The sequence below is a fragment of the Oratosquilla oratoria genome, chromosome 1 (assembly GCF_046742065.1).
Source record: "Oratosquilla oratoria isolate Oo_2021 chromosome 1, ASM4674206v1, whole genome shotgun sequence".
Classification (NCBI taxonomy): domain Eukaryota; kingdom Metazoa; phylum Arthropoda; class Malacostraca; order Stomatopoda; family Squillidae; genus Oratosquilla; species Oratosquilla oratoria.
In genome coordinates this window covers 58,049,443-58,064,237 of record NC_134777.1, presented here as the reverse complement: position 1 = coordinate 58,064,237, position 14,795 = coordinate 58,049,443, and the positions used below count along the sequence as shown (strand labels likewise).

The window sequence follows — 14,795 nt, the reverse complement described above, 5'->3', positions numbered from 1 at the left end:
CAACATGTATGTTGTTAGAGAAGTAAACATGGCGTTCAGCTCCTCGTGGATTACAGGTCATCCCTGCATCTGCCAACTGCCATATACCAGGACTGCTGCAAACATGATCTTGGTTGTGCTTGTAGCTTAGTCAAAGAATAGACCAAAGCACTTGATAGTGGAATTTAGAGGGGGTGAGAAGGGATGGAATGGGTGGGAATGATTTTATGCCTTTTTCCTTTTTGGCTACCTCCCTTGTAAGGGGGAAAAAGCCTTGGTATATGTATGAGAAGAGGAAGCTCTTAATAAATGTGAGCAAAATTAAGGTGAGATGTATGAGGAGTGTTGGTGGTAGTGGGTTGGAAACGAGTTTAAAGGGTGTGAGGTTGGAAGTGGAGAGCTTTAAGTATAAGGGTCACATATGGCAGGGACTAGTGGAGGTGAACTACAAAAGGGAAGCAAGTAAATATATGGAGAGGAATGAAAAGTGCCTTGATTTATAGGTATCTGGAAATGACCACAGAAAAACTTGTATTGGGGGGGAAAATGCGCCTATGGCACAGAGCAGACAGAATTTGAAGTGATTGTGAATGGATGAGAAATTGATGAAGCCCAAAGGGATTTCTTGTCTGCTCTGTAATTTCTTGAATGGATGAGGGATCACCATGTAAAGAAGCAGTGGGGGAAAACTAGTTTCAACTGTTGGTCCCTCTATGGAGGTGCTGTATTACTCCAAGGATGGCCTTTAATCCACAAGGATCTAACTGAAAGGACAGCAAATGTGTTTTGAATGGGTGTATATCTACTAAGACCCCTTATAAGGGGTGCATGTATAAAAGAAAGGCCTAAATATTATGGTCATTAGTTGTCACAGTTTTAACTTAAATGTACACAAATACGTTCTAGTGAACTATATCTGTCATCATTACTGTCGCTACCTTCACACTATCTGGAAATGTTAACTTCATCAATTCTGTTCTCTTTATTGCAAAGGACTTGTTTTTTAAATTATTTCAATAAGCACAATCTTGTCTATATTTCAATATTTTACTGCATGTGCAGAAATATGTCATTTTCTGAATCTTACTTCTTAGCATGTTGTATTCATTGATCCTGAAGTAAAACTTCAGCTGTAAACAGTAGTGGCTAACTGGTGACCTCGTAGATCCACCAAATAGCAAGAGAAGCTATTGTTTATATTTCAGTTATTTATAAAGGGTAAGGCAACTATGCCTGTCATGGCCTGCTGTGGAAGTGCTGTACCTCATTACATTGCTTTTGCTCCCATCAGAATGGTGGGGAACAGGACAGCTACAAGGTACATATGCTGTCAACCTTCCATTTTAAAGACCTCTGTTTCTCTTTTCAAGAAATTATTGTTCATGCATCATTCTTACTCTTGCTTTCTTATACAATGGTATACAACTCGTGTGTATACTTTGGCCAAATTTGGGACATATGTTTGCATATGAACAGAATCTGTATTGCCTTTGATTCAGTCAGTGCGGCAGGGCTCCACAAAGTACTAAGATGGGAGGTGCAATGAATAGGTTTTGATATGCAATGGATGTAAACTTTGACTCTGGACTTGGCCACCCACTGTGTATATAATATATATATATATATATATATATACATCAATCCACAAACACACACACATGTTTAGACCATGAAATATTGGGTGAACAGTATACATTTCTTACAGTTCGGGAGTGAAAAAAGAGTAGTTGTAAATGATGATGAAACTATGGCTCAAGAGGATGTTCTAGTCTTTTTTTTTTGGGGGGGGGGGAGTTGCCTTATAATGAAACAGTAGGGGCAAACCAGCCTTGGCTATAGGGTCCTGATATGGAAATACTGTTTCACTATATTGCATTTAATCTGAACAGTGTGATGAGGAACAAGGATGACCTGAGGAGCTAAATGAGAGAGGCGATAAATAAAGAGGAAGAGTCCTTTTTGTATGCATATTTTACTTATTGTAGATTGAGAGAAGCGAGTAAATGCCTTTGAGAACTAAAAAGTGTAATGAAAAATAGGCATTTGGGAATGGGTGCAAAGAGATTATATGTAGGGATGAGCTTATTCCCTTCGCCCAGGATCACGAGCGACACCACCTGGCCAATCAGCAGCCAGCATTCCGCCAGAGCTGTGTACTATGCTCGCTCAGGCTGGGATCAGAAGAAGAATCCAGTGACCAATCAGCGTTCGGCACTCCGTCTAGGCCGACCCACCTGAGCCTTAGACCTCCTAAATAAGGCCTACACCCAGATGCTTGCTTCATCCTTCTCCACGACTCCACGGATAGTAGACCTCCTTGATTCAACATGAAGTCTCTTCACCCTGAAGAAGCCTCCTGGTGAGGCGAAAAAACTTAAGTTTTCGGCGTATTTGTTCAACAGTTTCGCACTGTTACATTTTCAAGAATAACAATTGTTGGCACACATCAACATGTTTCTTTTTCTTAATACTATGGATGATTTTGTTCATAATCTGAACCATGAAGAAAAGGAATCCTTTTATAAACTGAAGAACCTTCATTTGAAGATAGTCAAATCTATCAGCGCAGTTGACTTCAACAAAAATATACAGACGTTTTAGTTACATTCCGAACAGCCGAACGTAACGTGAAAATGAACATAAGTTGTTACTGTACGTTCCAGTAATGTATGACCGTTTATACTGTACTATACAAACATAAATTCTATTACCGTATCTTATAAAACACCCCTAAATCATTAATTATAAACATAACATTAAAATAATAACACTAATTTCAAATAAATTAAATTCAAGCAACATAAAGTGAGATGGTGGAGGAGGAGGTAAGGCACGTTCAGTCTGTCGTTTGTGCCATGTAAACAATGGATGCAGCGTCATGCATAAGTATTGTTTGAACGTCTTGTACTACGGAGAGCGCGCTAAACTAAAAAATTAAATCAAAACATTTTTTTTACAGTCAGTTCAAACGTAAAATCGAAAAAAAGTAAAACGAATGAACGTAAGTAGAGGAGCGTCTGTATATCTTTTTTCAACCACAAATCACTCTTAATTCCATGCCTTCGCAGTCATTGAAAAAAAGATATTAATTGATCACTGGGAACCATTCAGTGTCTATGTATGTATATATATATATATATATATATTTATGAAGCTTGGCAGGAGATTCTCTTACAAGGATATTCTGTTGAAAACAGCAGCAAATTCATAAGAAATTGATTTCTAATGAATTTGCTGTCATTTTCAACAGAATATATATATATGCACCAAGGGCTTTTCCCTTACAAGGGAGGTAGCTAAGTCAAAAGGCAAGTACCCATTCCACCAACTACCCATTCCACCCATCCCACTCTCATCATAGCTCTTTATGGATGACAGGTCATCCCTCTATCCCACCCACTGCCCTGGGTCAGAAGAAATGCAACAAGACACAGCACATCTACAGCAAGGATGCTTCACTTAATTGGCAACCCCCACTCTCCATCCCCTTATGCAGAAGAGATGGGAAGAAATCCCTTTGAACTGTGTCAATATATGTATGTTGTAAGTCAGATTGGCCGTAATTCAGATCCCATTCAAAATGGCCGACACGAGGGTTATAATGTAGGATACATGATAACAATCTGTTGCATTTTTAAGTAACTTTTTCTATTGAATACTATTATATACAAGCTGAAGAAGCCCTTCTGGGCAAAACGTTAAATACATTGGATCCCATACTCTGCGTTTGGCTTCTCTCCTACAATTGTATACAGCATTGTTTTCAGTTGCTTAGTTAATACGATATGGTAGGTGAGAAAATACTTATTATAGAGTATTTTTATTAGTAAACTCATAATAGGCATCTGCTAGACGTGGTCGTAAGTACGTAAATATCCTTCATCCTTAATTAATTGATCAAACTCTTCCACAAATGCCATAGCTGCAGGCGCATTACTGCTAGCAGCCTCACCTTTCAACAACACGTGGTGAACCTGGTAATACTCTCGAAAGCGACGAAACCACCCAGCACTCACTATGAATTCATGTGAAGCGTATTCTTCACCTGCACATTCTCTCAACATGCGAAATTAACTTGTAGCATTACTTTGCACTGCTTGCAACATCACTTTTGTATTTCTTTGCCTATTATCTTCCAACTATGTGTATAGCAACATTTCCATCTCTGCCATAACTGTTGTATGCGATGCCAGGCTGCCACAACTATCTTACGCGCTGTGCTGCCAGACATATACAGTAAACACACAACAGGCATCTACTAGATGTGGTCATAAGTACGGGTGGTCATAACTCGGATAGTGACTGTATGTATTGACACAGTTCAAAGGGATTTCTTCCCATCTCTTTTTCTGCATAAGGGGATGGAGATGGGGGTTGCCAATTAAGTGAAGCATCCTCATCCTTGCTGTAGATGTGCTATGTATTGTTGCATTTCTTCTGACACAGGGCAGTGGGTGGGATAGAGGGATGACCTGTCATCAATGAAGGTGAAACTGGGAAAGGAGATGTGGGATTTTGTAAGTGATGAAGGTGAAACTAGGAAAGGAGATGTAGGTTTTTGTAAGTGCATATGGGCCTGGTAGTGAGAAGAGTGTAGAAGAAAGGGAGGCTTTTTGGATAGATTTCAATGAGTGCATAGAGGGATTAGGGAGGAACATCAATGTAGTTGTATTGGGAGACCTTAATGCTAGGGTAGGAAATTAATCAATTGACGGAGTGGTTGGGAAATGTGGAGTTCCAGGAAAGAATCGTAGTGGAGAGTTGATGGTGGAGATGTGTCTAGAAAGAGAATTGATGATAGCAAATACATTGTTTCGGAAGAAATTCAAGCATAAGTACACATGGGAGAGGGTGGTGGATAGAAAGGTGGTAGATAGAGCATTAATGGACTATGTAGTCGTTGATAGGAAGAGTTAAGGATGTACATGTGCTAAGGGGAGAGGGTGGGGGAATATCAGATAATTTTTTGGTGGAAGGTAAGTTGAGAGTGGAGGATAGATGGAGAAAGAGGAAAAGGACAAAAGGTAGGGAGGTGCTTAGAGTGAACTCTTTAAATGAAAAGGAGAAGGAGTATAAGAAAAAGCTGAGGGAGGAGTGGGAGGGAATGAAAGATAGAGTAGAGCTAGGAATGGGGATGGTTCAAGGAATCACAAATTGTGCAAAGATGGTGTGTGGAACAAGAAGGACAGGAGGAAATGGAAAGGTGGTGAATGGTGGCATGAGGAAACAAAGAAGGTTATAGAAGAGAAGAAGCAAGCTTTCACAGATTGGTTACAAAATAGGACGAGGGAGTCATATGAGAGGTACAAAGAAAAGAGAAGTAAAACATAAGGTAAAGGTGGCAAAGAGGAGAGCAGATGTGAAATGGGATACGAATGTGACAAAATTTTGAAAGTAATAAAAAGAGGTTTTGGAAAAAAATTAAGAGAGGAAGAGGAGGCGAATCAAGTAGAGAAGAAAAAGTTAAAGGTGCAGATGGAGAGATGATAATGGAAGAGAAGGCAGTAAGGGGAAGAGTATTTTAGGGAGTTGCTGAATGTGAAGGAGGATAGGGAGGGAAAGATAGTTGCAGTGGGAATTGCTAAGAAAACGACCGTGATGAGTGAAGAAAATGGAGGAGAAATAAGAATGAAGTGAAGGCAGTTGTTAAGATGATGAGAGCAGGTAAGGCACCTGGTCTGGATAGATGCCATGCAGAATGTCTAGAAAAAGGAGGTACAGTGATGGTGGATTGGCTGGTGAGGTTATTTAATGTTTGCTGGAGAGAGGGTAGGGTGCTAGAGAACAGGAGGAATGCCTGTTTAGTTCCACTTTATAAGGGAAAAGGGAACAAGTGTGAGTGTAGTAGTTTCAGAGGGATTAGCTTGTTAAGTGTAGTTGGGAAGGCTTATGGGAGGATCTAGATTGAGAGGATTAGGAGAGAAACAGAGAGAGTAATTGGCGAGGAACAGTGTGGATTTAGGACGGATAGAGGTTGTGTAGATCAGATTTTTTAGGTAAGACAGATATGTGAGAAAGCTATAGGAAAAGGTAAGGATATTTTTTGGGCTTTTATGGATCTGGAAAAAGGTTATGACAGGGTAGACAGGAAGGCACTGTGGGAGGTTATGCAGATATACGGAATAGGAGGAAAGCTTCTAGGAGCTGTCAAGAGTTTTTACGAGAGTACTAGAGCATGTGTCAGGATTAGAAATGGAGCACGTGTCAGGATTAGAAATGGAGAGTGTGAGTGGTTCGAGGTAAAGGTGGGACTTTGTCAGGGATGCTTTATGTCGCCCTGGCTGTTCAACTTATACATGAATGGGGTGGTGCGAGAGGTAAATGCAAGGGTGGTGGGTCAGGGACTGGAGATGTTTATAGAAAATGGAGAAAAGTGGGAGGTGAGCCAGCTGTTGTTTGTGGACGACATTGTGCTTGTAGCAGGATCAGAGGAGGGATTGAGGAAGTTGGTGACAGAGTTTGGGAGAATGTGTGCAAAAAGAAAGTTGAAGATAAATGTGGGTGAAAGTGGCAACAGACTGGAAGTGAGCATTAAGGGAGAGCGACTGGAGGAAGTGGATAGTTTTAGATACTTGGGTGTGGCAGGAAAGGGTGGAGGTAGAATGTAGACTGAGAGAAGCAAGTAAATGCCTTGGTGGATTAAAAAGTGTAATGGGGAATAGACATTTGGGAATGGAGGCTAAGAGGAGATTGTATAAAGGAGTGATTGTGCCAACAGCACTATATGGGGCAGAAACATGGAACATAAGAAAGGAAGAGAGGAGTTTGAATGTGTTTGAGATGAGGTGTCTGAGAAGTATGATGGGGGTTACTAGGTTAGATAGAGTGAGAAATGAGATGATGAGGAGGAGAACAGGAGTGGTAAGGGAGTTGGGAGAGAGGGTGGATGAAAGAGTATTGGGATGGTTTGGACACATGGAAAGAATGAGTGAAGAAAGAATAGTAAAAGAGGTATGGAAGGCAGATGTGGAGGGAGTGAACATGAGGGGGTGACCTAGGATGAGATGGATGGATGGGGTGAAAGGGGCTTTGGGGAAGAGGGTAATGTCTGTTGAGGAAGGACGGGAGAGGAAAGAAGACGGGGTGAATGGAAAATGGTTGTTATGGATGATGTGATGCATGAGGTGGAATGGGTGGTGAGGTAGTATGTGTGAGAAACATTTGACTTAATGAAGCGGCCTTGCTGTGGATGTGCTGTGTCTCGCGACACTGCCTCTGACCCAGGGCAGTGGACAAGATGCAGGGATGACCCGTCATCCAGGAGGTGCCAAGATAAGAGGGAGGGTGGAGGGGAGTGGAGTGTATTTAGGGATGGAATGGGTGGAAATGGTTTTTATGCCTTTTTCTTTTTGGCTACCTCCCTTGTAAGTGGGAAAAAGCCTTTGGTATATGTATGTATGCATGCATATATATATATACAGTATACATATACATATAAAACCCTAAAGTGGGAAGTAATTTTTTTTCCCTCGTGTCTTGTTAAACTGTCCTGGGATAATTTTTGTTGCCACCCACTGTATTCTATCTATATATTTCTTGTGGTGTGACCACACCACTGCTGCTTATTCTAGTCTTGGGTGAATCAGACTCAGTTACCTTGATCATGCCCCCATCTATGTAATGAAATTTCACTTTCATGTTCATTAGTAATTCAAAAGTCTCTCCTGTTATTCCCTTAATGTGTGTATGTATATATTTACATTTAACTGTCAACTACTATTTCATTTTATTTTTATTTTTTACATTAGTGTTCTCATTTTTCCACCCACAGTTCTATTCTACATCTTGAGTTCTTTCACTATGGCATAGTCCAAAGAGTGTATTTGTTGGCTTTATGTTATGTGGTAGGAGTTCTTTTTAATATCCCTGTGAATTTTCCAGTAATTTACTAAGCACTCACTAAGAAAGGAAAATAAAATAAAATGCATGAAGACCTTTTATTTCCACAGGTCTAGAGGCCTTGCAGCTGATCACAACATATCTGTTCTGTTTGAAGGAGTAAAGGGACAGTTGCACAACACAGGTCATGTGCAGAGCTTCAGGGTTAGCTGCACATTACTACATGGTGGAGCCATTTCAGACAGAAAGCATTAAAGACTTGGTCATTTTATTATGATGAATACAGTGACCTTCAGCATGCAAAAGGACTTTTTAATTATTCTTTTACAAATATTAATGTCCATCTAGAAATTACTGAAACATGTAAATGAAGTCAGTCTTATGCTTGCAAGCTTTCTAGCTGTGCTGGCTGCACTTAGTACATCACACAAGTCTACAAATGATCTAATCATATTTGCCACAGCACCACAAAGACCCACATGTACATGTATGCACTCGTGTACATACTCACACACATGTACAAACACACTTATCACACAGTCATAAATTTAAAGGTAGCAGTATCGACTGCAAATCTTTCTGTTCTCTAGATAATGACACAAGTAAGTGATCATGTCTAATAATTAATTTTAACAATATGTAATTATGAAAGTAATTCTTTTTTCTTTTAAAACATCTATCACATTGCCTTTACTGTATTCCTTCTGCACCAAAATGAATTGCAGCATTAGCTAAATTATCAATACTATAAAAATATATGACTTTGATAATCCACTAATGTTACAAAAATAGTTGCCTAACTTGGCAGACCCATCCTTACCCCAGGGCTAGCATAGCTAGGTCCTTTCAGGGGCTTCACAGAACCACAAGGACCACACAAAATGAGATGGTTCTGGAACTGAGCACAAGCCAAGAGGAAGGACACACATGAAACTGCCAGACCAAAAACTCATTTCATTCACTTGTACAATGCTCTCCAAAAGTGAAGCAACTTTAATTAAGAATAATTTAGTTTTTATTGTAATCTTTGGTTGAAATTAAGTTGCTACTAAAATGTTTGACATATATGATAAATTGAAATGCCAGATCTTGCTATGAAGGAACAATAATGAGCAAAGCATTTTGTTTAGGGTCACTTCACATTTGCAGGACTATATATAAAGCAGTATGATAAAAATCCCATTCAATATCCTCATTAAATGTTTAGAGTTAGGCTTCAGAAGTAAGTTAGGAGGATCACATTTCTTACCAAGTTACATACTGTCATTCATCTAAAGAGCAGACTTGCATTAACAATGGTGACATGAACTTGCATAAGTTTTTTGTAGACTATTTACCTGAAAAAATATCATCTACGAAAGACCTTCAGTGAGTGTATGAGTGTTGGTTTGTCAGCTTCAACTGTGAGGTGTTAATTGCCTTCTCAGGATGCTCACTCACCTTTTAACAGTGATCAGGCTGCCACAACAAAGTACATTGTAACTGGACAAATTATATTCTGTAGACTCGTAATATGCTGTGTTCTTTTGCTTTAATCTGTATTGGAGTGACACTAGGGTTGATAGTTGGCTTATCCCTAAAGGTGATTTTGTCACTAGATTGCAACAAATATTTTTGCAGCACTCAAAAATTAAACAATACTGTTCAGTTTCTAATGCAAAGTCATTAAATACAGTTAAATTAATTTGTCATCTCTAGTCAGCAGCTTATGAATACAGCATGCCTAGGGTGAGTCTTGATAAAAACAAAGCTGACGTACTGAGCTAATTCTAAGTATCTCAGCAAAAACAGAATCAGTCTACAGCTGTAGCATGACTGCTGTGCCATTTGTGATATGTCCAAAGTATAACATAAATACTGAATAGTGCCGTGAAAAAAAGGGATTTACTGCAAAACTATACCAATAAATCACATAACAGTTTAACTGTGTGCTGTTGAAGGCATTGTATTGTCGATACTGAGTCGTTGAATACTGAGATACCAGGTTTCTTGAGTGATTTTTTTTCGAGAATTTATGCTAAAATACATAATGTCTTAGAGATGCAAGTTAACTAAAACAAATTACCAATGATACTTGTCCTAAGACTTGTTTTCACACAGTTGTACCTGATATGATTATAATATTCATTAATGCAGTTCAAGATTTGAAAATAATTATCAGATTAAAGGAAAAAAATTATTCCCATAAGTTAAAGTGCTATAGCTCTAATGTACTATACCTGGGTCAAATTGTATAAACCTACTTGGGTAATATAAATGGGAAACCATACATTGCTCATTCAAATTACTGCCCATATGAACGGGCCAGAACAAGGCCAATACAGGCACAGGAAATCAACCTTGTGTGTACCACAGTTGATCAATCCAAAAGTTTATCAGCTATTTGAGTTACTCTATTCTTTCAAAAATACTCTACTGAAGATTATATTTTCTATCCTTACTTGGAATGATATAGACACATAGAAGTCAGACACAATGTCTTAAGATGTTAGTACAGATGAAATGATCATTTCCATCATGGAAATGGAGAACACTACACAAGTGAAGGAGAGGAAAGAAGGCTTGTAAAATATGAAGAATGAAGGAGAGTCAAAGGCTGATGTAATTACATTTTAGTTTCTTCCTTGAGCAGGAGACAATGGATCTAATTTGGTGATGTTTATGTAGTAGTGCAAGGCAGAAGCGCAAGCCCTTGCTAAATTATGGAACCAAGCCAAGCAAGTGAGCCAAAAGGCAGGCACATTGTGGGTTAGGTCACATGAAATTTGTAATACAATTCAGTCATAGAAAAATTTAAGGAGTACCAATTGTGTTCAATCTCAGATGAACAGACTTACAATATTGTAAAGCTTTGACCATGGCTAAGTTTTAAGTGAGCAACTTTAAGTGACTCCTGCTAAATAAGCACATCATCTACGTAAAGCCTTCACAGATCCGACACTTATTCAAAACTACTAGTTTATGCAACAAGGAAAGCTACAACATTTGCTCCTGAAGTTTGTGATTTAAGTACTGCAATTCTTTCTGGTTCATTTTACCTAGTTCCTTCAGTACCATAGTGGACTATAGAGATTTTGTTATAGTAAAGACCCTATGATTTCATTAAACAGCTGAGGGGCTTGACCAGCCTGAACTAGGTAAGAATCAATCAAAGTCATGTTCAAACAGTCCAGTGCCCCAGATCCCTTACAGGAGGCCCACAGTCTCAAGTCACAGCAACCAGGTTAGCTCATAGGTCACTCAATTATTATAATTTTTTTTTTTTTTTTAGATGTTTAAAGAGAGTGAATGCAGGTTAGTGTAAGATTACATGCCCTGTCTTTTATGTTCTCACACTAAAGCAACAGACACAGAAGGCCCTGTTCAGACTAGGTTCTTTGATTTAACTACTTGAGACTGTTGTGACATTTGCTACAACAAAACCCATGCAGTATTCTTTAGTATTGAATGGACTAACTATACTTTGTTCAAGCAACTACTCAAGCTGATATGTACACAGTATCAAAATAAGCTAGAGTTCTGTATGGGACTTGCAAGTAATGCTTGGCTGGGCCATGTGTGGCATCGTTGTTTAGTATCAAGAAATGTAAGTTACAGTGACTAAATAGAATGGTTTAAGAAACAGCATCTGAAAACCCTCCTATAGAACATATAATGAAGATTTGTTGAACATGACCCAGAGATGCAAGCCCTTTTTTGTATGTATTTCAAATTACATGTCATTGTAATGGAAAGTAGCCTTATCATTTTTCTGTCTTTAGTTTTAAGGACTGACTGAATCTATTGGTGTTGGTTGGGGTGGTGACCCCCCTTGATGGGAAAATTTGCCAGATGAAAAAATATACTGTGTATGTACATTGGTATAAATGACACAGTGTTCAAGTGTGTAAGAAGATATAGTGAGAGGGGTAAAATAATGGATTAAGCTCCAAAAGTATTCAAGACAAATTACTGTATAGACAAATGTGTGTCCAAATTGAATGCCAACACCTGATCCCTAAAAGAATCATCAGTGTGGCAAGGATATTGGTTCTGCCCTCCCTTCATCCATAAGAGGTGCTATTACTATCTCATAAGCAATGGAATGGGACCAATGATAGGTACCTGGTAGTGGTGATCCTGCAAGGTGAATGTCAGAGAGAATTATCTCCTTACCACCCATCCTGAAAATCTGTAAACAGCCTCACCTCCATTTGGAAGTGCAACCCTGAGGAGCTAACACTCAGTCTCTGGACCAGATCTAGGGTCTCTTACCACCTTTGACTGTATTTCCTCTACCTTTTCAGATTTGATAAGTTGAATAGCACTGGCTGCTCTCCTTCTCATACAATTTTTTGCCAGTGACAAATAGTCTCGTATAACTACAAAATAAACAACAGTCCAGTGTTCTTTCCTGGAAAGATATAGGATGGGCCAAAAACTGTTGCCAGCCACTGTGCTGCAGTTTTCCTTTCGGTGAAAAATGAGGCAACAATTATTATCATTATAGGTACTGGAGATTGTGGAGGTTACCTCACCAAAGGAAAAAAAAAACAATTGGACAAAAATGTACATACAAACATAAATGTACAAATAAATCTGCAAAACAATGACCTACATCAGAATATCTAGTTCAAAACAAACTATAGAGCACTGTATGCTATATTATTTGAGTTCAACTTGGAACCAAAAATGGGTATGTGCACATGGTAGTACTGCATGACAAACATCAGAGAATCATCTCCCTCCTGCCTGTCTTCAAAACCCATCAAGAATCTCACCTATTTGGAAGTGTAACCCTGAGGGGGCTGGCTCCTAGTTCTTGGACCAGGCCCAAAATATCTTAATCAGTTTTGACTAATTTTCCTCTACTTTTTCAAATGAGACCTCACAAGTGGTAATTGCTCCCCATCTGCTAGCCAGTTATATAGAAACTGACACCCACACTATAAAAAAAAAATAAAGAAATAAATAATAATAAAAATAAATAAATAAATAAATAAATAAAAGTTCTTCCCAGAGAGATCTTTGAGTGGGCCCAAGAAATGTTGTTGACATGTGGGTCTGCAGGTTTCAACAGTGAAACGTGGGGCAAGCTATAATTTGTGTGTGTCAGTGTGTAATCTTACATGATCTTGGATCATATGCTGTGAGCAGTAGCTAATACAGTACTTTCCTGGATGAGACTCGTATGCTTGTGAGTATTTACTTTATAGTATTCATGAGTGAAGTTATGATCATAGGGCCTGTGTATGTGATCATGTGTGCACGACTGACAGACTAGACTTAGGTAGAGTATACGAGTTTGAATCCAGGACGCAGCAGCAATTTCATGAGTGAAGTTATGATCATAGGGCCTGTGTATGTGATCATAGTATCATGTGTGCACGACTGACAGACTAGTCTTGTCACTTAGGTAGAGTATACGAGTTTGAATCCAGGACGCAGCAGCAATTTCCTTCACGGATGGGAGACAAGCAAAGTGGGGAACAGTTCCCATGCCAACCCAAAAGTTAATTGCGCATATATATGGCATTTCGATGCACCATAGGGTTTTGGCTACCCATTCTCGTAAACAAAATTCACATTCTCACAACCGTAGTATGAATAGGCAGTGCAGTGTACAGTACCGGTGAAAATGATAAGATTCTTCAACATATGGCCCAAATTATAAATATCAATGGTTGTCTGCAAATCTACATAAAATTACTTGTTTGTGCACTTATTATAATTAACAACTAGTGCAGCTTTAGAGTTCATTCGGGTATCATGTAGAATATATTGTGATTTCGTTCAAAGAAATTTTGAAACGAGTAGCTTGTCATGGATTAGCAAGCTTTATAGATGAGCATAAGTAACCTGCTAAATGTCGAAGCCTGTTTTTTTTAATCGTGAAATTAGCTGTTCATCTTAGGGCAAAAAGAAAAAGAAAAATTATATAATATCAATGAATAAACAATATGAACAAGTTGAAGATGTTTGCCTATTTTTGTATATTTAAGTTGATATATTTTTCTTTTGAGCTGCATGCGTGACGAATGCCAGATGCAAACAATATCAAGTTCAAACGTATGTTTGGAGGCCTCTTGTTGTAATAATAAGTTTTATAGGTTGACATTTGTAAATTTAAAAATAGTACTTACAAAAAGCCGCATGAGATCTTAAAACCCCCGAAAAAAATAATTGTGAGGCTTGTTTATTATTTAAGCGTAAATTGGCAATAATTATATCTTAATCAGTGGACTGCAGATGCATGTCTGTGTCACGTATTTCCCAGACTACCTTGTAGCGGTAATAAAGGCTGTATTTATTGCCAATGGCTACATTTTTCATTTCAAAGTTGGACATTGTAGTGCAGTGGCGCGAAAGGAGAGTGACTTTTCCATGTCTTGATAATTTTAAGGTATGTTCTTGTAAGGGGGAAAAAGCCTTGGTATATGTATGTATGTTCTAGGTTAAACGTCAATATCTCCGTTGTTATCAGGGGAAGTGGTACTTACCACTATCACTTCTCGGGTTTCTACTAAATCAATAAAATCTAATCATGATATACTTATATATAGAAACGTAAATCGACACTACAATTCATCCACTCAACCTCTCCCATCCTTGATAAACATGGTGATATTGTCATGTAATACCGTAGCACAATATATATATATATATATATATATATATATATATATATATATATATATATATATATATATATATATATATATATATATACACTGTATATGTATATATCAATCTCCTCGTCTCGGTAGTAATTGCACCTTTCTAAAGTCCTGCTTAACCGAACGCCATTGACATGGGTTGACAATACTAACTTTACCTTTGTGGTTATATGCATATGATTGATTGTGTATTGTATTGGGAATTGCCTTGGTACGGAAACTACCATCTGCTGTTTGAGTTGCCAAAATTGTGTAGCATGTCATTACATTATACCTCATATACAGGACATTTTTCTCCGGTATTTGAGCCAGTATTGCGAG

General features: G+C 38.4%; 1 long non-coding RNA gene across 1 annotated transcript; it reads left to right on the top strand.

Annotated features, from left to right (window-relative positions):
* Positions 1–7,908: 7,908 nt before the first annotated feature.
* Positions 7,909–14,516, top strand: LOC143028538 (uncharacterized). Its single transcript, XR_012966740.1, has 2 exons — positions 7,909–13,087; positions 13,214–14,516. It is a non-coding gene; the product is annotated as an uncharacterized LOC143028538 (long non-coding RNA).
* Positions 14,517–14,795: the final 279 nt, after the last annotated feature.